The following is a 22173-nucleotide window of genomic DNA, read 5'->3' as shown; positions in this document are numbered from 1 at the left end:
GTGTCTTGGCTAAGGTGTCTTGGCTAATGTGTCTCGGCTAATGTGTCTTGGCTAATGTGTCTTGGCTAAGGTGTCTTGGCTAAGGTGTCTTGGCTAATGTGTCTTGGCTAATGTGTCTTGGCTAAGGTGTCTTGGCTAATGTGTCTTGGCTAAGGTGTCTTGGCTAATGTGTCTTGGCTAAGGTGTCATGGCTAAGGTGTCTTGGCTAATGTGTCTCGGCTAATGTGTCTTGGCTAATGTGTCTTGGCTAATGTGTCTCGGCTAAGGTGTCTTGGCTAATGTGTCTTGGCTAAGGTGTCTCGGCTAATGTGTCTTGGCTAAGGTGTCTTGGCTAATGTGTCTTGGCTAAGGTGTCTTGGCTTAGGTGTCTTGGCTAAGGTGTCTTGGCTAAGGTGTCTTGGCTAATGTGTCTTGGCTAATGTGTCTTGGCTAATGTGTCTTGGCTAAGGTGTCTTGGCTAATGTGTCTTGGCTAAGGTGTCTTGGCTAAGGTGTCTTTGCTAATGTGTCTTGGCTAATGTGTCTTGGCTAATGTGTCTTGGCTAAGGTGTCTTGGCTAAGGTGTCTTGGCTAAGGTGTCTTGGCTAAGGTGTCTCGGCTAATGTGTCTTGGCTAATGTGTCTTGGCTAAGGTGTCTTGGCTAAGGTGTCTTGGCTAAGGTGTCTTGGCTAATGTGTCTTGGCTAATGTGTCTTGGCTAATGTGTCTTGGCTAAGGTGTCTTGGCTAATGTATCTTAGCTAAGGTGTCTTGGCTAAGGTGTCTTGGCTAATGTGTCTTGGCTAAGGTGTCTTGGCTAAGGTGTCTCGGCTAATGTGTCTTGGCTAATGTGTCTTGGCTAGGGTGTCTTGGCTAAGGTGTCTTGGCTAATGTGTCTTGGCTAATGTGTCTTGGCTAAGGTGTCTTGGCTAATGTGTCTTGGCTAATGTGTCTTGGCTAAGGTGTCTTGGCTAATGTGTCTTAGCTAAGGTGTCTTGGCTAAGGTGTCTTGGCTAAAGTGTCTTGGCTAAGGTGTCTTGGCTAAGGTGTCTTGGCTAAGGTGTCTTGGCTAAGGTGTCTTGGCTAATGTGTCTTGGCTAATGTGTCTTGGCTAAGATGTCTTGGCTAAGGTGTCTTGGCTAAGATTTCTTAGCTAATGTGTCTCGGCTAATGTGTCTTGGCTGAGGTGTCTTGGCTAAGGTGTCTTGGCTAAGGTGTCTTGGCTAATGTGTCTTGGCTAATGTGTCTTGGCTAATGTGTCTTGGCTAATGTGTCTTGGCTAAGGTGTCTTGGCTAAGGTGTCTTGGCTAATGTGTCTCGGCTAATGTGTCTTGGCTAATGTGTCTTGGCTAAGGTGTCTTGGCTAAGGTGTCTTGGCTAAGGTGTCTTGGCTAATGTGTCTTGGCTAATGTGTCTTGGCTAATGTGTCTTGGCTAAGGTGTCTTGGCTAATGTGTCTTGGCTAATGTGTCTTGGCTAATGTGTCTTGGCTAAGGTGTCTTGGCTAAGGTGTCTTGGCTAAGGTGTCTTGGCTAAGGTGTCTCGGCTAATGTGTCTTGGCTAATGTGTCTTGGCTAAGGTGTCTTGGCTAAGGTGTCTTGGCTAAGGTGTCTTGGCTAATGTGTCTTGGCTAATGTGTCTTGGCTAAAGTGTCTTGGCTAAGGTGTGTTGGCTAAGGTGTCTTGGCTAATGTGTCTCGGCTAATGTGTCTTGGCTAATGTGTCTTGGCTAAGGTGTCTTGGCTAAGGTGTCTTGGCTAAGGTGTCTTGGCTATGGTGTCTTGGCTAAGGTGTCTTGGCTAATGTGTCTTGGCTAAGGTGTCTTGGCTAATGTATCTTGGCTAAGGTGTCTTGGCTAAGGTGTCTTGGCTAAGGTGTCTTGGCTAAGTTGTCTTGGCTAATGTGTCTTGGCTAAGGTGTCTTGGCTAATGTGTCTTGGCTAAGGTGTCTTGGCTAATGTGTCTTGGCTAAAGTGTCTTGGCTAAGGTGTCTTGGCTAATGTGTCTTGGCTAATGTGTCTTGGCTAATGTGTCTTGGCTAATGTGTCTTGGCTAAGGTGTCTTGGCTAATGTGTCTTGGCTAAGGTGTCTTGGCTAAGGTGTCTTGGCTAATGTGTCTTGGCTAAGGTGTCTCGGCTAATGTGTCTTGGCTAATGTGTCTCGGCTAATGTGTCTTGGCTAATGTGTCTTGGCTAATGTGTCTTGGCTAATGTGTCTTGGCTAATGTGTCTCGGCTAATGTGTCTTGGCTAATGTGTCTTGGCTAAGGTGTCTTGGCTAAGGTGTCTTGGCTAAGGTGTCTTGGCTAATGTGTCTTGGCTAAGGTGTCTTTGCTAAGGTGTCTTGGCTAAGGTGTCTTGGCTAATGTGTCTTGGCTAATGTGTCTCGGCTAATGTGTCTTGGCTAATGTGTCTTGGCTAAGGTGTCTTGGCTAAGGTGTCTTGGCTAAGGTGTCTCGGCTAATGTGTCTTGGCTAAGGTGTCTTGGCTAAGGTGTCTTGGCTAAGGTGTCTTGGCTAATGTGTCTTGGCTAAAGTGTCTTGGCTAAGGTGTCTTGGCTAAGGTGTCTTGGCTAAGGTGTCTTGGCTAAGTTGTCTTGGCTAATGTGTCTTGGCTAAGGTGTCTTGGCTAATGTGTCTTGGCTAAGGTGTCTTGGCTAATGTGTCTTGGCTAAAGTGTCTTGGCTAAGGTGTCTTGGCTAATGTGTCTTGGCTAATGTGTCTTGGCTAATGTGTCTTGGCTAATGTGTCTTGGCTAATGTGTCTTGGCTAAGGTGTCTTGGCTAAGGTGTCTTGGCTAAGGTGTCTTGGCTAATGTGTCTTGGCTAATGTGTCTTGGCTAAGGTGTCTTGGCTAATGTGTCTTGGCTAAAGTGTCTTGGCTAAGGTGTCTTGGCTAATGTGTCTTGGCTAAGGTGTCTTGGCTAAGGTGTCTTGGCTAAGGTGTCTTGGCTAATGTGTCTTGGCTAATGTGTCTTGGCTAAGGTGTCTTGGCTAAGGTGTCTTGGCTAAGTTGTCTTGGCTAATGTGTCTTGGCTAAGGTGTCTTGGCTAATGTGTCTTGGCTAATGTGTCTTGGCTAAGGTGTCTTGGCTAAGGTGTCTTGGCTAAGGTGTCTTGGCTAAGGTGTCTTGGCTAATGTGTCTTGGCTAATGTGTCTTGGCTAATGTGTCTTGGCTAAGGTGTCTTGGCTAATGTGTCTTGGCTAATGTGTCTTGGCTAATGTGTCTTGGCTAATGTGTCTTGGCTAAGGTGTCTTGGCTAAGGTGTCTTGGCTAAGGTGTCTTGGCTAAGGTGTCTTGGCTAATGTGTCTTGGCTAATGTGTCTTGGCTAAGGTGTCTTGGCTAATGTGTCTTGGCTAAAGTGTCTTGGCTAAGGTGTCTTGGCTAATGTGTCTTGGCTAATGTGTCTTGGCTAAGGTGTCTTGGCTAATGTGTCTTGGCTAAGGTGTCTTGGCTAAGGTGTCTTGGCTAAGGTATCTTGGCTAAGGTGTCTTGGCTAAGGTGTCTTGGCTAATGTGTCTTGGCTAATGTGTCTTGGCTAATGTGTCTTGGCTAAGGTGTCTTGGCTAAGGTGTCTTGGCTAAGGTGTCTTGGCTAATGTGTCTTGGCTAAGGTGTCTTGGCTAATGTGTCTTGGCTAAGGTGTCTTGGCTAAGGTGTCTTGGCTAATATGTCTTGGCTAAGGTGTCTTGGCTAAGGTGTCTTGGCTAATGTGTCTTGGCTAATGTGTCTTGGCTAAGGTGTCTTCGCTAATGTGTCTTGGCTAAGGTGTCTTGGCTGATGTGTCTTGGCTAAAGTGTCTTGGCTAATGTGTCTTGGCTAATGTGTCTTGGCTAAGGTGTCTTGGCTAATGTGTCTTAGCTAAGGTGTCTTGGCTAAGGTGTCTTGGCTAATGTGTCTTGGCTAAGGTGTCTTGGCTAAGGTGTCTCGGCTAATGTGTCTTGGCTAATGTGTCTTGGCTAAGGTGTCTTGGCTAATGTGTCTTAGCTAAGGTGTCTTGGCTAAGGTGTCTTGGCTAATGTGTCTTGGCTAAGGTGTCTTGGCTAAGGTGTCTCGGCTAATGTGTCTTGGCTAATGTGTCTTGGCTAAGGTGTCTTGGCTAAGGTGTCTTGGCTAAGGTGTCTTGGCTAAGGTGTCTTGGCTAAGGTGTCTTGGCTAATGTGTCTTGGCTAATGTGTCTTGGCTAAGGTGTCTTGGCTAATGTGTCTTGGCTAATGTGTCTTGGCTAAGGTGTCTTGGCTAATGTGTCTTAGCTAAGGTGTCTTGGCTAAGGTGTCTTGGCTAATGTGTCTTGGCTAAGGTGTCTTGGCTAAGGTGTCTTGGCTAAGGTGTCTTTAATAAGGTGTCTTGGCTAATGTGTCTTGGCTAATGTGTCTTGGCTAAGGTGTCTTGGCTAAGGTGTCTTGGCTAATGTGTCTTGGCTAAGGTGTCTTGGCTAAGGTGTTTTGGCTAAGATGTCTTAGCTAAGGTGTCTCGGCTAATGTGTCTTGGCTAATGTGTCTTGGCTAAGGTGTCTTGGCTAAGGTGTCTTGGCTAAGGTGTCTTGGCTAATGTGTCTTGGCTAATGTGTCTTGGCTAATGTGTCTTGGCTAATGTGTCTTGGCTAAGGTGTCTTGGCTAAGGTGTCTTGGCTAATGTGTCTCGGCTAATGTGTCTTGGCTAATGTGTCTTGGCTAATGTGTCTTGGCTAAGGTGTCTTGGCTAAGGTGTCTCGGCTAATGTGTCTTGGCTAATGTGTCTTGGCTAATGTGTCTTGGCTAAGGTGTCTTGGCTAAGGTGTCTTGGCTAAGGTGTCTTGGCTAATGTGTCTTGGCTAATGTATCTTGGCTAAAGTGTCTTGGCTAATGTGTCTTGGCTAAGGTGTCTTGGCTAAGGTGTCTTGGCTAAGGTGTCTTGGCTAAGGTGTCTTGGCTAATGTGTCTTTGCTAATGTGTCTTGGCTAAGGTGTCTTGGCTAAGGTGTCTTGGCTAAGGTGTCTTGGCTAATGTGTCTTGGCTAATGTGTCTTGGCTAAGGTGTCTTGGCTAATGTGTCTTGGCTAATGTGTCTTGGCTAAGGTGTCTTGGCTAAGGTGTCTTGGCTAAGGTGTCTTGGCTAATGTGTCTTGGCTAATGTGTCTTGGCTAATGTGTTATGGCTAAGGTGTTTTGGCTAATGTGTCTTGGCTAAGGTGTCTTGGCTAATGTGTCTTGGCTAATGTGTCTCGGCTAATGTGTCTTGGCTAATGTGTCTTGGCTAAGGTGTCTTGGCTAAGGTGTCTTGGCTAAGGTGTTTCGGCTAATGTGTCTTGGCTAATGTGTCTTGGCTAAGGTGTCTTGGCTAAGGTGTCTTGGCTAAGGTGTCTTGGCTAATGTGTCTTGGCTAAAGTGTCTTGGCTAAGGTGTCTTGGCTAATGTGTCTTGGCTAAGGTGTCTTGGCTAATGTGTCTTGGCTAAGGTGTCTTGGCTAATGTGTCTTGGCTAAGGTGTCTTGGCTAAGGTATCTTGGCTAATGTGTCTTGGCTAAGGTGTCTTGGCTAAGGTGTCTTGGCTAATGTGTCTTGGCTAAGGTGTCTTGGCTAAGGTGTCTTGGCTAATGTGTCTTGGCTAATGTGTCTTGGCTAAGGTGTCTTGGCTAAGTTGTCTTGGCTAATGTGTCTCGGCTAATGTGTCTTGGCTAATGTATCTTGGCTAAGGTGTCTTGGCTAAGATGTCTTCGCTAAGGTGTCTCGGCTAATGTGTCTTGGCTCATGTGTCTTGGCTAAGGTGTCTTGGCTAAGGTGTCTTGGCTAAGGTGTCTCGGCTAATGTGTCTTGGCTAATGTGTCTTGGCTAAGGTGTCTTGGCTAAGGTGTCTTGGCTAATGTGTCTTGGCTAATGTGTCTTGGCTAATGTGTCTTGGCAAAGGTGTCTTGGCTAATGTGTCTTGGCTAAGGTGTCTTGGCTAATGTGTCTTGGCCAAAGTGTCTTGGCTAATGTGTCTTGGCTAAGGTGTCTTGGCTAAGGTGTCTTGGCTAATGTGTCTTGGCTAAGGTGTCTTGGCTAATGTGTCTTGGCTAAGGTGTCTTGGCTAATGTGTCTTGGCTAATGTGTCTTGGCTAATGTGTCTTGGCTAAGGTGTCTTGGCTAAGGTGTCTTGGCTAAGGTGTCTTGGCTAATGTGTCTTGGCTAATGTGTCTTGGCTAATGTGTCTTGGCTAATGTGTCTTCGCTAATGTGTCTTGGCTAAGGTGTCTTGGCTAATGTGTCTTGGCTAAGGTGTCTTGGCTAATGTGTCTTGGCTAATGTGTCTTGGCTAATGTGTCTTGGCTAATGTGTCTTGGCTAAGGTGTCTTGGCTAATGTGTCTTGGCTAAGGTGTCTTGGCTAAGGTGTCTTGGCTAATGTGTCTTGGCTAATGTGTCTTGGCTAAGGTGTCTTGGCTAAGGTGTCTCGGCTAATGTGTCTTGGCTAATGTGTCTTGGCTAATGTGTCTTGGCTAAGGTGTCTTGGCTAAGGTGTCTTGGCTAAGGTGTCTTGGCTAAGGAGTCTTGGCTAATGTGTCTCGGCTAATGTGTCTTGGCTAATGTGTCTTGGCTTAGGTGTCTTGGCTAAGGTGTCTTGGCTAAGGTGTCTCGGCTAAGGTGTCTTGGCTAAGGCGTCTTGACTAAGGTGTCTTTGCTAATGTGTCTTGGCTAATGTGTCTTGGCTAAGGTGTCTTGGCTAATGTGTCTTGGCTAAGGTGTCTTGGCTAATGTGTCTTGGCTAATGTGTCTTGGCTAATGTGTCTTGGCTAAAGTGTCTTGGCTTAGGTGTCTTGGCTAAGGTGTCTTGGCTAAGGTGTCTTGGCTAATGTGTCTTGGCTAAGGTGTCTTGGCTAATGTGTCTTGGCTAAGGTGTCTTGGCTAAGGTGTCTTGGCTAATGTGTCTTGGCTAAGGTGTCTTGGCTAAGGTGTCTTGGCTAATTTGTCTTGGCTAATGTGTCTTGGCTAATGTGTCTTGGCTAAGGTGTCTTGGCTAATGTGTCTTGGCTAAGGTGTCTTGGCTAAGGTGTCTTGGCTAAGGTGTCTCGGCTAAGGTGTCTTGGCTAATGTGTCTTGGCTAATGTGTCTTGGCTAAGGTGTCTTGGCTAATGTGTCTTGGCTAAGGTGTCTTCGTTAATGTGTCTTGGCTAAGGTGTCTTGGCTAATGTGTCTTGGCTAAGGTGTCTTGGCTAATGTGTCTTGGCTAAGGTGTCTTGGCTAAGGTGTCTTGGCTAAGGTGTCTTGGCTAATGTGTCTTGGCTAATGTGTCTTGGCTAAGGTGTCTTGGCTAATGTGTCTTGGCTAAGGTGTCTTGGCTAATGTGTCTCGGCTAATGTGTCTTGGCTAAGGTGTCTTGGCTAAGGTGTCTTGGCTGAGGTGTCTTGGCTAAGGTGTCTCGGCTAATGTGTCTTGGCTAAGGTGTCTTGGCTAAGGTGTCTTGGCTAAGGTGTCTTGGCTAAGGTGTCTTGGCTAATGTGTCTTGGCTAATGTGTCTTGGCTAAGGTGTCTTGGCTAAGGTGTCTTGGCTAATGCGTCTTGGCTAATGTGTCCTGGCTAAGGTGTCTTGGCTAAGGTGTCTTGGCTAAGGTGTCTTGGCTAATGTGTCTTGGCTAATGTGTCTTGGCTAATGTGTCTTGGCTAATGTGTCTTGGCTAAGGTGTCTTGGCTAATGTGTCTTGGCTAAGGTGTCTTGGTTAATGTGTCTTGGCTAATATGTCTTGGCTAAGGTGTCTTGGCTAATGTGTCTTGGCTAAGGTGTCTTGGCTAATGTGTCTTGGCTAAGGTGTCTTGGCTAAGGTGTCTTGGCTAATGTGTCTTGGCTAAGGTGTCTTGGCTAAGGTGTCTTGGCTAATGTGTCTTGGCTAAGGTGTCTTGGCTAATGTGTCTTGGCTAATGTGTCTTAGCTAATGTGTCTTGGCTAAGGTGTCTTGGCTAAGGTGTCTTGGCTAAGGTGTCTTGGCTAATGTGTCTTGGCTAATGTGTCTTGGCTAAGGTGTCTTGGCTAAGGTGTCTTGGCTAATGTGTCTTGGCTAAAGTGTCTTGGCTAAGGTGTCTTGGCTAATGTGTCTTGGCTAAGGTGTCTTGGCTAATGTGTCTTGGCTAAGGTGTCTTGGCTAATGTGTCTTGGCTAATGTGTCTTGGCTAAGGTATCTTGGCTAATGTGTCTTGGCTAAGGTGTCTTGGCTAAGGTGTCTTGGCTAAGGTGTCTTGGCTAATGTGTCTTGGCTAAGGTGTCTTGGCTAAGGTGTCTTGGCTAATGTGTCTTGGCTAATGTGTCTTGGCTAAGGTGTCTTGGCTAAGTTGTCTTGGCTAATGTGTCTCGGCTAATGTGTCTTGGCTAATGTATCTTGGCTAAGGTGTCTTGGCTAAGATGTCTTCGCTAAGGTGTCTCGGCTAATGTGTCTTGGCTAATGTGTCTTGGCTAAGGTGTCTTGGCTAAGGTGTCTTGGCTAAGGTGTCTCGGCTAATGTGTCTTGGCTAATGTGTCTTGGCTAAGGTGTCTTGGCTAAGGTGTCTTGGCTAATGTGTCTTGGCTAATGTGTCTTGGCTAATGTGTCTTGGCAAAGGTGTCTTCGCTAATGTGTCTTGGCTAAGGTGTCTTGGCTAATGTGTCTTGGCTAAAGTGTCTTGGCTAATGTGTCTTGGCTAAGGTGTCTTGGCTAAGGTGTCTTGGCTAATGTGTCTTGGCTAAGGTGTCTTGGCTAATGTGTCTTGGCTAAGGTGTCTTGGCTAATGTGTCTTGGCTAATGTGTCTTGGCTAATGTGTCTTGGCTAAGGTGTCTTGGCTAAGGTGTCTTGGCTAAGGTGTCTTGGCTAATGTGTCTTGGCTAATGTGTCTTGGCTAATGTGTCTTGGCTAATGTGTCTTCGCTAATGTGTCTTGGCTAAGGTGTCTTGGCTAATGTGTCTTGGCTAAGGTGTCTTGGCTAATGTGTCTTGGCTAATGTGTCTTGGCTAATGTGTCTTGGCTAATGTGTCTTGGCTAAGGTGTCTTGGCTAATGTGTCTTGGCTAAGGTGTCTTGGCTAAGGTGTCTTGGCTAATGTGTCTTGGCTAATGTGTCTTGGCTAAAGTGTCTTGGCTAAGGTGTCTTGGCTAATGTGTCTTGGCTAATGTGTCTTGGCTAATGTGTCTTGGCTAAGGTGTCTTGGCTAATGTGTCTTGGCTAAGGTGTCTTGGCTAAGGAGTCTTGGCTAATGTGTCTCGGCTAATGTGTCTTGGCTAATGTGTCTTGGCTTAGGTGTCTTGGCTAAGGTGTCTTGGCTAAGGTGTCTTGGCTAAGGTGTCTCGGCTAAGGTGTCTTGGCTAAGGCGTCTTGACTAAGGTGTCTTTGCTAATGTGTCTTGGCTAATGTGTCTTGGCTAAGGTGTCTTGGCTAATGTGTCTTGGCTAAGGTGTCTTGGCTAATGTGTCTTGGCTAATGTGTCTTGGCTAATGTGTCTTGGCTAAAGTGTCTTGGCTTAGGTGTCTTGGCTAAGGTGTCTTGGCTAAGGTGTCTTGGCTAATGTGTCTTGGCTAAGGTGTCTTGGCTAATGTGTCTTGGCTAAGGTGTCTTGGCTAAGGTGTCTTGGCTAATGTGTCTTGGCTAAGGTGTCTTGGCTAAGGTGTCTTGGCTAATTTGTCTTGGCTAATGTGTCTTGGCTAATGTGTCTTGGCTAAGGTGTCTTGGCTAATGTGTCTTGGCTAATGTGTCTTGGCTAAGGTGTCTTGGCTAAGGTGTCTTGGCTAATGTGTCTTGGCTAATGTGTCTTGGCTAATGTGTCTTGGCTAAGGTGTCTTGGCTAATGTGTCTTGGCTAAGGTGTCTTCGTTAATGTGTCTTGGCTAAGGTGTCTTGGCTAATGTGTCTTGGCTAATGTGTCTTGGCTAATGTGTCTTGGCTAAGGTGTCTTGGCTAAGGTGTCTTGGCTAAGGTGTCTTGGCTAATGTGTCTTGGCTAATGTGTCTTGGCTAATGTGTCTTGGCTAATGTGTATTGGCTAATGTGTCTTGGCTAATGTGTCTTGGCTAATGTGTCTCGGCTAATGTGTCTTGGCTAAGGTGTCTTGGCTAATGTGTCTTGGCTAATGTGTCTTGGCTAAAGTGTCTTGGCTAAGGTGTCTTGGCTAATGTGTCTTGGCTAAGGTGTCTTGGCTAAGGTGTCTTGGCTAATGTGTCTTGGCTAAGGTGTCTTGGCTAAGGTGTCTTGGCTAATGTGTCTTGGCTAAGGTGTCTTGGCTAAGGTGTCTTGGCTAATGTGTCTTGGCTAAGGTGTCTTGGCTAATGTGTCTTGGCTAAGGTGTGTTGGCTAATGTGTCTTGGCTAAGGTGTCTTGGCTAATGTGTCTTGGCTAAAGTGTCTTGGCTTAGGTGTCTTGGCTAATGTGTCTTGGCTAAGGTGTCTTGGCTAATGTGTCTTGGCTAATGTGTCTTGGCTAAGGTGTCTTGGCTAAGGTGTCTTGGCTAATGTGTCTTGGCTAAGGTGTCTTGGCTAATGTGTCTTGGCTAAGGTGTCTTGGCTAAGGTGTCTTGGCTAATGTGTCTTGGCTAAGGTGTCTTGGCTAAGGTGTCTTGGCTAATGTGTCTTGGCTAAGGTGTCTTGGCTAAGGTGTCTTGGCTAAGGTGTCTTGGCTAATGTGTCTTGGCTAATGTGTCTTGGCTAAGGTGTCTTGGCTAAGGTGTCTTGGCTAATGTGTCTTGGCTAAGGTGTCTTGGCTAAGGTGTCTTGGCTAATGTGTCTTGGCTAAGGTGTCTTGGCTAATGTGTCTTGGCTAAGGTGTCTTGGCTAATGTGTCTTGGCTAAGGTGTCTTGGCTAAGGTGTCTTGGCTAAGGTGTCTTGGCTAAGGTGTCTTGGCTAATGTGTCTTGGCTAAGGTGTCTTGGCTAAGGTGTCTTGGCTAATGTGTCTTGGCTAATGTGTCTTGGCTAATGTGTCTTGGCTAAGGTGTCTTGGCTAATGTGTCTTGGCTAAGGTGTCTTGGCTAAGGTGTCTTGGCTAATGTGTCTCGGCTAATGTGTCTTGGCTAATGTGTCTTTTCTAATGTGTCTTGGCTAAGGTGTCTTGGCTAAGGTGTCTCGGCTAATTTGTCTTGGCTAAGGTGTCCTGGCTAAGGTGTCTTGGCTAAGGTGTCTTGGCTAAGGTGTCATGGCTAATGTGTCTTAGCTAATGTTTCTTGGCTAAAGTGTCTTGGCTAAGGTGTCTTGGCTAAGGTGTCTTGGCTAAGGTGTCTTGGCTAATGTGTCTTGGCTAAGGTGTCTTGGCTAATGTGTCTTGGCTAAGGTGTCTTGGCTAAGGTGTCTTGACTAATGTGTCTTGGCTAATGTGTCTTGGCTAAGGTGTCTTGGCTGATGTGTCTTGGCTAAGGTGTCTTGGCTAATGTGTCTTGGCTAAGGTGTATTGGCTAATGTGTCTTGGCTAATGTGTCTTAGCTAATGTTTCTTGGCTAAAGTGTCTTGGCTAAGGTGTCTTGGCTAAGGTGTCTTGGCTAATGTGTCTTGGCTAAGGTGTCTTGGCTAAGGTGTCTTGGCTAAGGTGTCTTGGCTAAGGTGTCTTGACTTATGTGTCTTGGCTAATGTGTCTTGGCTAAGGTGTCTTGGCTAATGTGTCTTGGCTAATGTGTCTTGGCTAAGGTGTCTTGGCTAATGTGTCTTGGCTAATGTGTCTTGGCTAATGTGTCCTGGCTAAGGTGTCTTGGCTAAGGTGTCTTGGCTAAGGTGTCTTGGCTAATGTGTCTTGGCTAATGTGTCTTGGCTAATGTGTCTTGGCTAATGTGTCTTGGCTAAGGTGTCTTGGCTAATGTGTCTTGGCTAAGGTGTCTTGGCTAATGTGTCTTGGCTAATATGTCTTGGGTAAGGTGTCTTGGCTAATGTGTCTTGGCTAAGGTGTCTTGGCTAATGTGTCTTGGCTAAGGTGTCTTGGCTAAGGTGTCTTGGCTAATGTGTCTTGGCTAATGTGTCTTGGCTAAGGTGTCTTGGCTAATGTGTCTTGGCTAAGGTGTCTTGGCTAATGTGTCTTGGCTAATGTGTCTTAGCTAATGTGTCTTGGCTAAGGTGTCTTGGCTAAGGTGTCTTGGCTAAGGTGTCTTGGCTAATGTGTCTTGGCTAATGTGTCTTGGCTAAGGTGTCTTGGCTAAGGTGTCTTGGCTAATGTGTCTTGGCTAAAGTGTCTTGGCTAAGGTGTCTTGGCTAATGTGTCTTGGCTAAGGTGTCTTGGCTAATGTGTCTTGGCTAAGGTGTCTTGGCTAAGGTGTCTTGGCTAATGTGTCTTGGCTAAGGTATCTTGGCTAATGTGTCTTGGCTAAGGTGTCTTGGCTAAGGTGTCTTGGCTAAGGTGTCTTGGCTAATGTGTCTTGGCTAAGGTGTCTTGGCTAAGGTGTCTTGGCTAATGTGTCTTGGCTAATGTGTCTTGGCTAAGGTGTCTTGGCTAAGTTGTCTTGGCTAATGTGTCTCGGCTAATGTGTCTTGGCTAATGTATCTTGGCTAAGGTGTCTTGGCTAAGATGTCTTCGCTAAGGTGTCTCGGCTAATGTGTCTTGGCTAATGTGTCTTGGCTAAGGTGTCTTGGCTAAGGTGTCTTGGCTAAGGTGTCTCGGCTAATGTGTCTTGGCTAATGTGTCTTGGCTAAGGTGTCTTGGCTAAGGTGTCTTGGCTAATGTGTCTTGGCTAATGTGTCTTGGCTAATGTGTCTTGGCAAAGGTGTCTTCGCTAATGTGTCTTGGCTAAGGTGTCTTGGCTAATGTGTCTTGGCTAAAGTGTCTTGGCTAATGTGTCTTGGCTAAGGTGTCTTGGCTAAGGTGTCTTGGCTAATGTGTCTTGGCTAAGGTGTCTTGGCTAATGTGTCTTGGCTAAGGTGTCTTGGCTAATGTGTCTTGGCTAATGTGTCTTGGCTAATGTGTCTTGGCTAAGGTGTCTTGGCTAAGGTGTCTTGGCTAAGGTGTCTTGGCTAATGTGTCTTGGCTAATGTGTCTTGGCTAATGTGTCTTGGCTAATGTGTCTTCGCTAATGTGTCTTGGCTAAGGTGTCTTGGCTAATGTGTCTTGGCTAAGGTGTCTTGGCTAATGTGTCTTGGCTAATGTGTCTTGGCTAATGTGTCTTGGCTAATGTGTCTTGGCTAAGGTGTCTTGGCTAATGTGTCTTGGCTAAGGTGTCTTGGCTAATGTGTCTTGGCTAATGTGTCTTGGCTAAGGTGTCTTGGCTAATGTGTCTTGGCTAAGGTGTCTTGGCTAATGTGTCTTGGCTAATATGTCTTGGGTAAGGTGTCTTGGCTAATGTGTCTTGGCTAAGGTGTCTTGGCTAATGTGTCTTGGCTAAGGTGTCTTGGCTAAGGTGTCTTGGCTAATGTGTCTTGGCTAATGTGTCTTGGCTAAGGTGTCTTGGCTAATGTGTCTTGGCTAAGGTGTCTTGGCTAATGTGTCTTGGCTAATGTGTCTTAGCTAATGTGTCTTGGCTAAGGTGTCTTGGCTAAGGTGTCTTGGCTAAGGTGTCTTGGCTAATGTGTCTTGGCTAATGTGTCTTGGCTAAGGTGTCTTGGCTAAGGTGTCTTGGCTAATGTGTCTTGGCTAAAGTGTCTTGGCTAAGGTGTCTTGGCTAATGTGTCTTGGCTAAGGTGTCTTGGCTAATGTGTCTTGGCTAAGGTGTCTTGGCTAATGTGTCTTGGCTAATGTGTCTTGGCTAAGGTATCTTGGCTAATGTGTCTTGGCTAAGGTGTCTTGGCTAAGGTGTCTTGGCTAAGGTGTCTTGGCTAATGTGTCTTGGCTAAGGTGTCTTGGCTAAGGTGTCTTGGCTAATGTGTCTTGGCTAATGTGTCTTGGCTAAGGTGTCTTGGCTAAGTTGTCTTGGCTAATGTGTCTCGGCTAATGTGTCTTGGCTAATGTATCTTGGCTAAGGTGTCTTGGCTAAGATGTCTTCGCTAAGGTGTCTCGGCTAATGTGTCTTGGCTAATGTGTCTTGGCTAAGGTGTCTTGGCTAAGGTGTCTTGGCTAAGGTGTCTCGGCTAATGTGTCTTGGCTAATGTGTCTTGGCTAAGGTGTCTTGGCTAAGGTGTCTTGGCTAATGTGTCTTGGCTAATGTGTCTTGGCTAATGTGTCTTGGCAAAGGTGTCTTCGCTAATGTGTCTTGGCTAAGGTGTCTTGGCTAATGTGTCTTGGCTAAAGTGTCTTGGCTAATGTGTCTTGGCTAAGGTGTCTTGGCTAAGGTGTCTTGGCTAATGTGTCTTGGCTAAGGTGTCTTGGCTAATGTGTCTTGGCTAAGGTGTCTTGGCTAATGTGTCTTGGCTAATGTGTCTTGGCTAAGGTGTCTTGGCTAAGGTGTCTTGGCTAATGTGTCTTGGCTAAGGTGTCTTGGCTAAGGTGTCTTGGCTAATGTGTCTTGGCTAAGGTGTCTTGGCTAATGTGTCTTGGCTAAGGTGTCTTGGCTAATGTGTCTTGGCTAAGGTGTCTTGGCTAATGTGTCTTGGCTAAAGTGTCTTGGCTAAGGTGTCTTGGCTAATGTGTCTTGGCTAAGGTGTCTTGGCTAATGTGTCTTGGCTAATGTGTCTTGGCTAAGGTGTCTTGGCTAAGGTGTCTTGGCTAATGTGTCTTGGCTAAGGTGTCTTGGCTAATGTGTCTTGGCTAAGGTGTCTTGGCTAAGGTGTCTTGGCTAATGTGTCTTGGCTAAGGTGTCTTGGCTAAGGTGTCTTGGCTAATGTGTCTTGGCTAAGGTGTCTTGGCTAAGGTGTCTTGGCTAATGTGTCTTGGCTAAGGTGTCTTGGCTAATGTGTCTTGGCTAAGGTGTCTTGGCTAATGTGTCTTGGCTAATGTGTCTTGGCTAAAGTGTCTTGGCTAAGGTGTCTTGGCTAATGTGTCTTGGCTAAGGTGTCTTGGCTAAGGTGTCTTGGCTAATGTGTCTTGGCTAATGTGTCTTGGCTAAGGTGTCTTGGCTAAGGTGTCTTGGCTAATGTGTCTTGGCTAAGGTGTCTTGGCTAAGGTGTCTTGGCTAATGTGTCTTGGCTAAGGTGTCTTGGCTAATGTGTCTTGGCTAAGGTGTCTTGGCTAATGTGTCTTGGCTAAGGTGTCTTGGCTAATGTGTCTTGGCTAAGGTGTCTTGGCTAAGGTGTCTTGGCTAATGTGTCTTGGCTAATGTGTCTTGGCTAAGGTGTCTTCGTTAATGTGTCTTGGCTAAGGTGTCTTGGCTAATGTGTCTTGGCTAATGTGTCTTGGCTAATGTGTCTTGGCTAAGGTGTCTTGGCTAAGGTGTTTTGGCTAAGGTGTCTTGGCTAATGTGTCTTGGCTAATGTGTCTTGGCTAATGTGTCTTGGCTAATGTGTATTGGCTAATGTGTCTTGGCTAATGTGTCTTGGCTAATGTGTCTCGGCTAATGTGTCTTGGCTAAGGTGTCTTGGCTAATGTGTCTTGGCTAATGTGTCTTGGCTAAAGTGTCTTGGCTAAGGTGTCTTGGCTAATGTGTCTTGGCTAAGGTGTCTTGGCTAAGGTGTCTTGGCTAATGTGTCTTGGCTAAGGTGTCTTGGCTAAGGTGTCTTGGCTAATGTGTCTTGGCTAAGGTGTCTTGGCTAAGGTGTCTTGGCTAATGTGTCTTGGCTAAGGTGTCTTGGCTAATGTGTCTTGGCTAAGGTGTCTTGGCTAATGTGTCTTGGCTAAGGTGTCTTGGCTAATGTGTCTTGGCTAAAGTGTCTTGGCTAAGGTGTCTTGGCTAATGTGTCTTGGCTAAGGTGTCTTGGCTAATGTGTCTTGGCTAATGTGTCTTGGCTAAGGTGTCTTGGCTAAGGTGTCTTGGCTAATGTGTCTTGGCTAAGGTGTCTTGGCTAATGTGTCTTGGCTAAGGTGTCTTGGCTAAGGTGTCTTGGCTAATGTGTCTTGGCTAAGGTGTCTTGGCTAAGGTGTCTTGGCTAATGTGTCTTGGCTAAGATGTCTTGGCTAAGGTGTCTTGGCTAATGTGTCTTGGCTAAGGTGTCTTGGCTAATGTGTCTTGGCTAAGGTGTCTTGGCTAATGTGTCTTGGCTAATGTGTCTTGGCTAAAGTGTCTTGGCTAAGGTGTCTTGGCTAATGTGTCTTGGCTAAGGTGTCTTGGCTAAGGTGTCTTGGCTAATGTGTCTTGGCTAATGTGTCTTGGCTAAGGTGTCTTGGCTAAGGTGTCTTGGCTAATGTGTCTTGGCTAAGGTGTCTTGGCTAAGGTGTCTTGGCTAATGTGTCTTGGCTAAGGTGTCTTGGCTAATGTGTCTTGGCTAAGGTGTCTTGGCTAATGTGTCTTGGCTAAGGTGTCTTGGCTAATGTGTCTTGGCTAAGGTGTCTTGGCTAAGGTGTCTTGGCTAATGTGTCTTGGCTAAGGTGTCTTGGCTAAGGTGTCTTGGCTAATGTGTCTTGGCTAATGTGTCTTGGCTAATGTGTCTTGGCTAAGGTGTCTTGGCTAATGTGTCTTGGCTAAGGTGTCTTGGCTAAGGTGTCTTGGCTAATGTGTCTCGGCTAATGTGTCTTGGCTAATGTGTCTTTTCTAATGTGTCTTGGCTAAGGTGTCTTGGCTAAGGTGTCTCGGCTAATTTGTCTTGGCTAAGGTGTCCTGGCTAAGGTGTCTTGGCTAAGGTGTCTTGGCTAAGGTGTCATGGCTAATGTGTCTTAGCTAATGTTTCTTGGCTAAAGTGTCTTGGCTAAGGTGTCTTGGCTAAGGTGTCTTGGCTAAGGTGTCTTGGCTAATGTGTCTTGGCTAAGGTGTCTTGGCTAATGTGTCTTGGCTAAGGTGTCTTGGCTAAGGTGTCTTGACTAATGTGTCTTGGCTAATGTGTCTTGGCTAAGGTGTCTTGGCTGATGTGTCTTGGCTAAGGTGTCTTGGCTAATGTGTCTTGGCTAAGGTGTATTGGCTAATGTGTCTTGGCTAATGTGTCTTAGCTAATGTTTCTTGGCTAAAGTGTCTTGGCTAAGGTGTCTTGGCTAAGGTGTCTTGGCTAATGTGTCTTGGCTAAGGTGTCTTGGCTAAGGTGTCTTGGCTAAGGTGTCTTGGCTAAGGTGTCTTGACTTATGTGTCTTGGCTAATGTGTCTTGGCTAAGGTGTCTTGGCTAATGTGTCTTATCTAATGTGTCTTGGCTAATGTGTCTTGGCTAAGGTGTCTTGGCTAATGTGTCTTGGCTAAGGTGTCTTGGCTAATGTGTCTTGGCTAAGGTGTCTTGGCTAATGTGTCTTGGCTAAGGTGTCTTGGCTAAGGTGTCTTGGCTAAGGTGTCTTGGCTAAGGTGTCTTGGCTAATGTGTCTCGGCTAATGTGTCTTGGCTAATGTGTCTTGGCTAAGGTGTCTTGGCTAAGGTGTCTCGGCTAATGTGTCTTGGCTAATGTGTCTTGGCTAAGCCCAGTCATGCAAAAGCGAGTTCATGCGGTCGAGTTTCTTTTGTTCTCTTTTTCCCTAACGGGTCTGTTCTGAATCCACCGCGGAGTCCCGGAGGAAGACATTTACCGACCACACGCACACACTCAAACCGGGTTGGTATATAAAGCCCCGCGTAGCCACGCCCGCTTCAGTCGCCCGCGAGCGTTCGTAGCGTGTGGACCAACGCCGGATTTTAGCAAAAAAATGAATGAATTCCAGAAATTAAAAACGCCAGGGGGGTTCGTCTAATTCGTTCGTCTCGGCTAATGTGTCTTGGCTAAGGTGTCTTGGCTAATGTGTCTTGGCTAATGTGTCTTGGCTAATGTGTCTTGGCTAAGGTGTATTGGCTAATGTGTCTTGGCTAAGGTGTCTTGGCTAATATGTCTTGGCTAATGTGTCTTGGCTAAGGTGTCTTGGCTAAGGTGTCTTGGCTAATGTGTCTTGGCTAATGTGTCTTGGCTAAGGTGTCTTGGCTAATGTGTCTTGGCTAATATGTCTTGGCTAAGGTGTCTTGGCTAAGGTGTCATGGCTAATGTGTCTTGGCTAATGTGTCTTGGCTAATGTGTCTTGGCCAAGGTGTCTTGGCTAAGGTGTCTTGGCTAATGTGTCTTGGCTAATGTGTCTTGGCTAAGGTGTCTTGGTTAATATGTCTTGGCTAATGTGTCTTGGCTAAGGTGTCTTGGCTAAGGTGTCTTGGCTAATGTGTCTTGGCTAATGTGTCTTGGCTAAAGTGTCTTGGCTAATGTGTCTTGGCTAAGGTGTCTTGGCTAAGGTGTCTTGGCTAATGTGTCTTGGCTAAGGTGTCTTGGCTAATGTGTCTTGGCTAAGGTGTCTTCGCTAATGTGTCTTGGCTAAGGTGTCTTGGCTAATGTGTCTTGGCTAAGGTGTCTTGGCTAATGTGTCTTGGCTAAGGTGTCTTCGCTAAGGTGTCTTGGCTAATGTGTCTTGGCTAAGGTGTCTTGGCTAATGTGTCTTGGCTAAGGTGTCTTGGCTAATGTGTCTTGGCTAATGTGTCTTGGCTAATGTGTCTTGGCTAAGGTGTCTTGGCTAATGTGTCTTGGCTAAGGTGTCTTGGCTAATGTGTCTTGGCTAAGGAGTCTTGGCTAATGTGTCTTGGCTAAGGTTTCTTGGCTAAGGTGTCTTGGCTAAGGTGTCTTGGCTAAGGTGTCTTGGCTAATGTGTCTTGGCTAATGTGTCTTGGCTAAGGTGTCTTGGCTAATGTGTCTTGGCTAAGGTGTCTTGGTTAAGGTGTCTTGGCTAAGGTGTCTTGGCTAAGGTGTCTTGGCTAATGTGTCTTGGCTAAGGTGTCTCGGCTAATGTGTCTTGGGTAAGGTGTCTTGGCTAAGGTGTCTTGGCTAAGGTGTCTTGGCTAAGGTGTCTTGGCTAATGTGTCTTGGCTAATGTGTCTTGGCTAATGTGTCTTGGCTAAGGTGTCTTGGTTAATATGTCTTGGCTAATGTGTCTTGGCTAAGGTGTCTTGGCTAAGGTGTCTTGGCTAATGTGTCTTGGCTAATGTGTCTTGGCTAAAGTGTCTTGGCTAATGTGTCTTGGCTAAGGTGTCTTGGCTAAGGTGTCTTGGCTAATGTGTCTTGGCTAAGGTGTCTTGGCTAATGTGTCTTGGCTAAGGTGTCTTCGCTAATGTGTCTTGGCTAAGGTGTCTTGGCTAATGTGTCTTGGCTAAGGTGTCTTGGCTAATGTGTCTTGGCTAAGGTGTCTTCGCTAAGGTGTCTTGGCTAATGTGTCTTGGCTAAGGTGTCTTGGCTAATGTGTCTTGGCTAAGGTGTCTTGGCTAATGTGTCTTGGCTAATGTGTCTTGGCTAATGTGTCTTGGCTAAGGTGTCTTGGCTAATGTGTCTTGGCTAAGGTGTCTTGGCTAATGTGTCTTGGCTAAGGAGTCTTGGCTAATGTGTCTTGGCTAAGGTTTCTTGGCTAAGGTGTCTTGGCTAAGGTGTCTTGGCTAAGGTGTCTTGGCTAATGTGTCTTGGCTAATGTGTCTTGGCTAAGGTGTCTTGGCTAATGTGTCTTGGCTAAGGTGTCTTGGCTAAGGTGTCTTGGCTAAGGTGTCTTGGCTAAGGTGTCTTGGCTAATGTGTCTTGGCTAAGGTGTCTCGGCTAATGTGTCTTGGGTAAGGTGTCTTGGCTAAGGTGTCTTGGCTAATGTGTCTTGGCTAATGTGTCTTGGCTAATGTGTCTTGGCTAAGGTGTCTTGGCTAATGTGTCTTGGCTAAGGTGTCTTGGCTAAGGTGTCTTGGCTAATGTGTCTCGACTAATGTGTCTTGGCTAATGTGTCTTGGCTAATGTGTCTTGGCTAAGGTGTCTTGGCTAATGTGTCTTGGCTAAGGTGTCTTGGCTAATATGTCTTGGCTAATGTGTCTTGGCTAAGGTGTCTTGGCTAAGGTGTCTTGGCTAATGTGTCTTGGCTAATGTGTCTTGGCTAAAGTGTCTTGGCTAAGGTGTCTTGGCTAAGGTGTCTTGGCTAAGGTGTCTTGGCTAATGTGTCTTGGCTAAGGTGTCTTGGCTAATGTGTCTTGGCTAAGGTGTCTTGGCTAAGATGTCTTGGTTTATGTGTCTTGGCTAAAGTGTCTTGGCTAAGGTGTCTTAACTAATGTGTCTTGGCTAAGGTGTCTTGGCTAAGGTGTCTTGGCTAATGTGTCTTGGTTAAGGTGTCTTGGCTAAGGTGTCTTGGCTAAGGTGTCTTGGCTAAGGTGTCTTGGGTAATGTGTCTTGGCTAATGTGTCTCGGCTAAGGTGTCTTGGCTAATGTGTCTTGGCTAAGGTGTCTTGGCTAATGTGTCTTGGCTAAGGTGTCTTGGCTAATGTGTCTTGGCTAATGTGTCTTGGCTAAGGTGTCTTGGCTAATGTGTCTTGGCTAATGTGTCTTGGCTAATGTGTCTTGGCTAATATGTCTTGGCTAAGGTGTCTTGGCTAAGGTGTCATGGCTTATGTGTCTTGGCGTATGTGTCTTGGCTAATGTGTCTTGGCTAAGGTGTCTTGGCTAAGGTGTCTTGGCTAATGTGTCTTGGCTAATGTGTGTTGGCTAATGTGTCTTGGCTAAGGTGTCTTAACTAATGTGTCTCGGCTAATGTGTCTTGGCTAATGCGTCTTGGCTAAGGTGTCTTGGCTAATGTGTCTTGGCTAAGGTGTCTTGGCTAAGGTGTCTTGGCTAATGTGTCTTGGTTAAGGTGTCTTGGCTAAGGTGTCTTGGCTAATGTGTCTTGGCTAATGTGTCTTGGCTAATGTGTCTTGGCTAAGGTGTCTTGGCTAAGGTGTCTTGGCTAATGTGTCTTGGCTAAGGTGTCTTGGCTAAGGTGTCTTGGCTAAGGTGTCTCGGCTAATGTGTCTTGGCTAATGTGTCTTGGCTAAGGTGTCTTGGCTAATGTGTCTTGGCTAAGGTGTCTTGGCTAATGTGTCTCGGCTAATGTGTCTTGGCTAAGGTGTCTTGGCTAATGTGTCTTGGCTAATGTGTCTTGGCTAAGGTGTCTTGGCTAATGTGTCTTGGCTAAGGTGTATTCGCTAATGTGTCTTGGCTAAGGTGTCTTGGCTAATGTGTCTTGGCTAAGGTGTCTTGGCTAATGTGTCTTGGCTAAGGTGTCTTCGCTAAGGTGTCTTGGCTAATGTGTCTTGGCTAAGGTGTCTTGGCTAATGTGTCTTGGCTAAGGTGTCTTGGCTAATGTGTCTTGGCTAATGTGTCTTGGCTAATGTGTCTTGGCTAAGGTGTCTTGGCTAATGTGTCTTGGCTAAGGTGTCTTGGCTAATGTGTCTTGGCTAAGGAGTCTTGGCTAATGTGTCTTGGCTAAGGTTTCTTGGCTAAGGTGTCTTGGCTAAGGTGTCTTGGCTAAGGTGTCTTGGCTAATGTGTCTTGGCTAATGTGTCTTGGCTAAGGTGTCTTGGCTAATGTGTCTTGGCTAAGGTGTCTTGGCTAAGGTGTCTTGGCTAAGGTGTCTTGGCTAAGGTGTCTTGGCTAATGTGTCTTGGCTAAGGTGTCTCGGCTAATGTGTCTTGGGTAAGGTGTCTTGGCTAAGGTGTCTTGGCTAAGGTGTCTTGGCTAAGGTGTCTTGGCTAATGTGTCTTGGCTAATGTGTCTTGGCTAATGTGTCTTGGCTAAGGTGTCTTGGCTAATGTGTCTTGGCTAAGGTGTCTTGGCTAAGGTGTCTTGGCTAATGTGTCTCGACTAATGTGTCTTGGCTAATGTGTCTTGGCTAATGTGTCTTGGCTAAGGTGTCTTGGCTAATGTGTCTTGGCTAAGGTGTCTTGGCTAATATGTCTTGGCTAATGTGTCTTGGCTAAGGTGTCTTGGCTAAGGTGTCTTGGCTAATGTGTCTTGGCTAATGTGTCTTGGCTAAAGTGTCTTGGCTAAGGTGTCTTGGCTAAGGTGTCTTGGCTAATGTGTCTTGGCTAATGTGTCTTGGCTAAGGTGTCTTGGCTAATGTGTCTTGGCTAAGGTGTCTTGGCTAAGATGTCTTGGTTAATGTGTCTTGGCTAAAGTGTCTTGGCTAAGGTGTCTTTACTAATGTGTCTTGGCTAAGGTGTCTTGGCTAAGGTGTCTTGGCTAATGTGTCTTGGTTAAGGTGTCTTGGCTAAGGTGTCTTGGCTAAGGTGTCTTGGCTAAGGTGTCTTGGGTAATGTGTCTTGGCTAATGTGTCTCGGCTAAGGTGTCTTGGCTAATGTGTCTTGGCTAAGGTGTCTTGGCTAATGTGTCTTGGCTAAGGTGTCTTGGCTAATGTGTCTTGGCTAATGTGTCTTGGCTAAGGTGTCTTGGCTAATGTGTCTTGGCTAATGTGTCTTGGCTAATGTGTCTTGGCTAATATGTCTTGGCTAAGGTGTCTTGGCTAAGGTGTCATGGCTTATGTGTCTTGGCGTATGTGTCTTGGCTAATGTGTCTTGGCTAAGGTGTCTTGGCTAAGGTGT

General features: G+C 46.3%; 1 long non-coding RNA gene across 1 annotated transcript in view; it reads left to right on the top strand.

The window, feature by feature from the left end:
- Nucleotides 1-22173, top strand: part of LOC125774547 (uncharacterized) — a 114145-nt gene that overhangs the window by 52937 nt on the left and 39035 nt on the right. Inside the window, exons 7-8 of the long non-coding RNA XR_007421035.1 lie at nt 1919-2240; nt 20378-20895. This is a non-coding gene — a long non-coding RNA (uncharacterized LOC125774547). The remainder of the gene's footprint in view (nt 1-1918; nt 2241-20377; nt 20896-22173) is intronic.

This window comes from Anopheles funestus, unplaced genomic scaffold (assembly GCF_943734845.2).
Source record: "Anopheles funestus unplaced genomic scaffold, idAnoFuneDA-416_04 scaffold_27_ctg1, whole genome shotgun sequence".
Classification (NCBI taxonomy): Eukaryota; Metazoa; Arthropoda; class Insecta; order Diptera; family Culicidae; genus Anopheles; species Anopheles funestus.
Note: the sequence above shows the minus strand (reverse complement) of the source record. Positions and strands in the feature narration are given on the sequence as shown.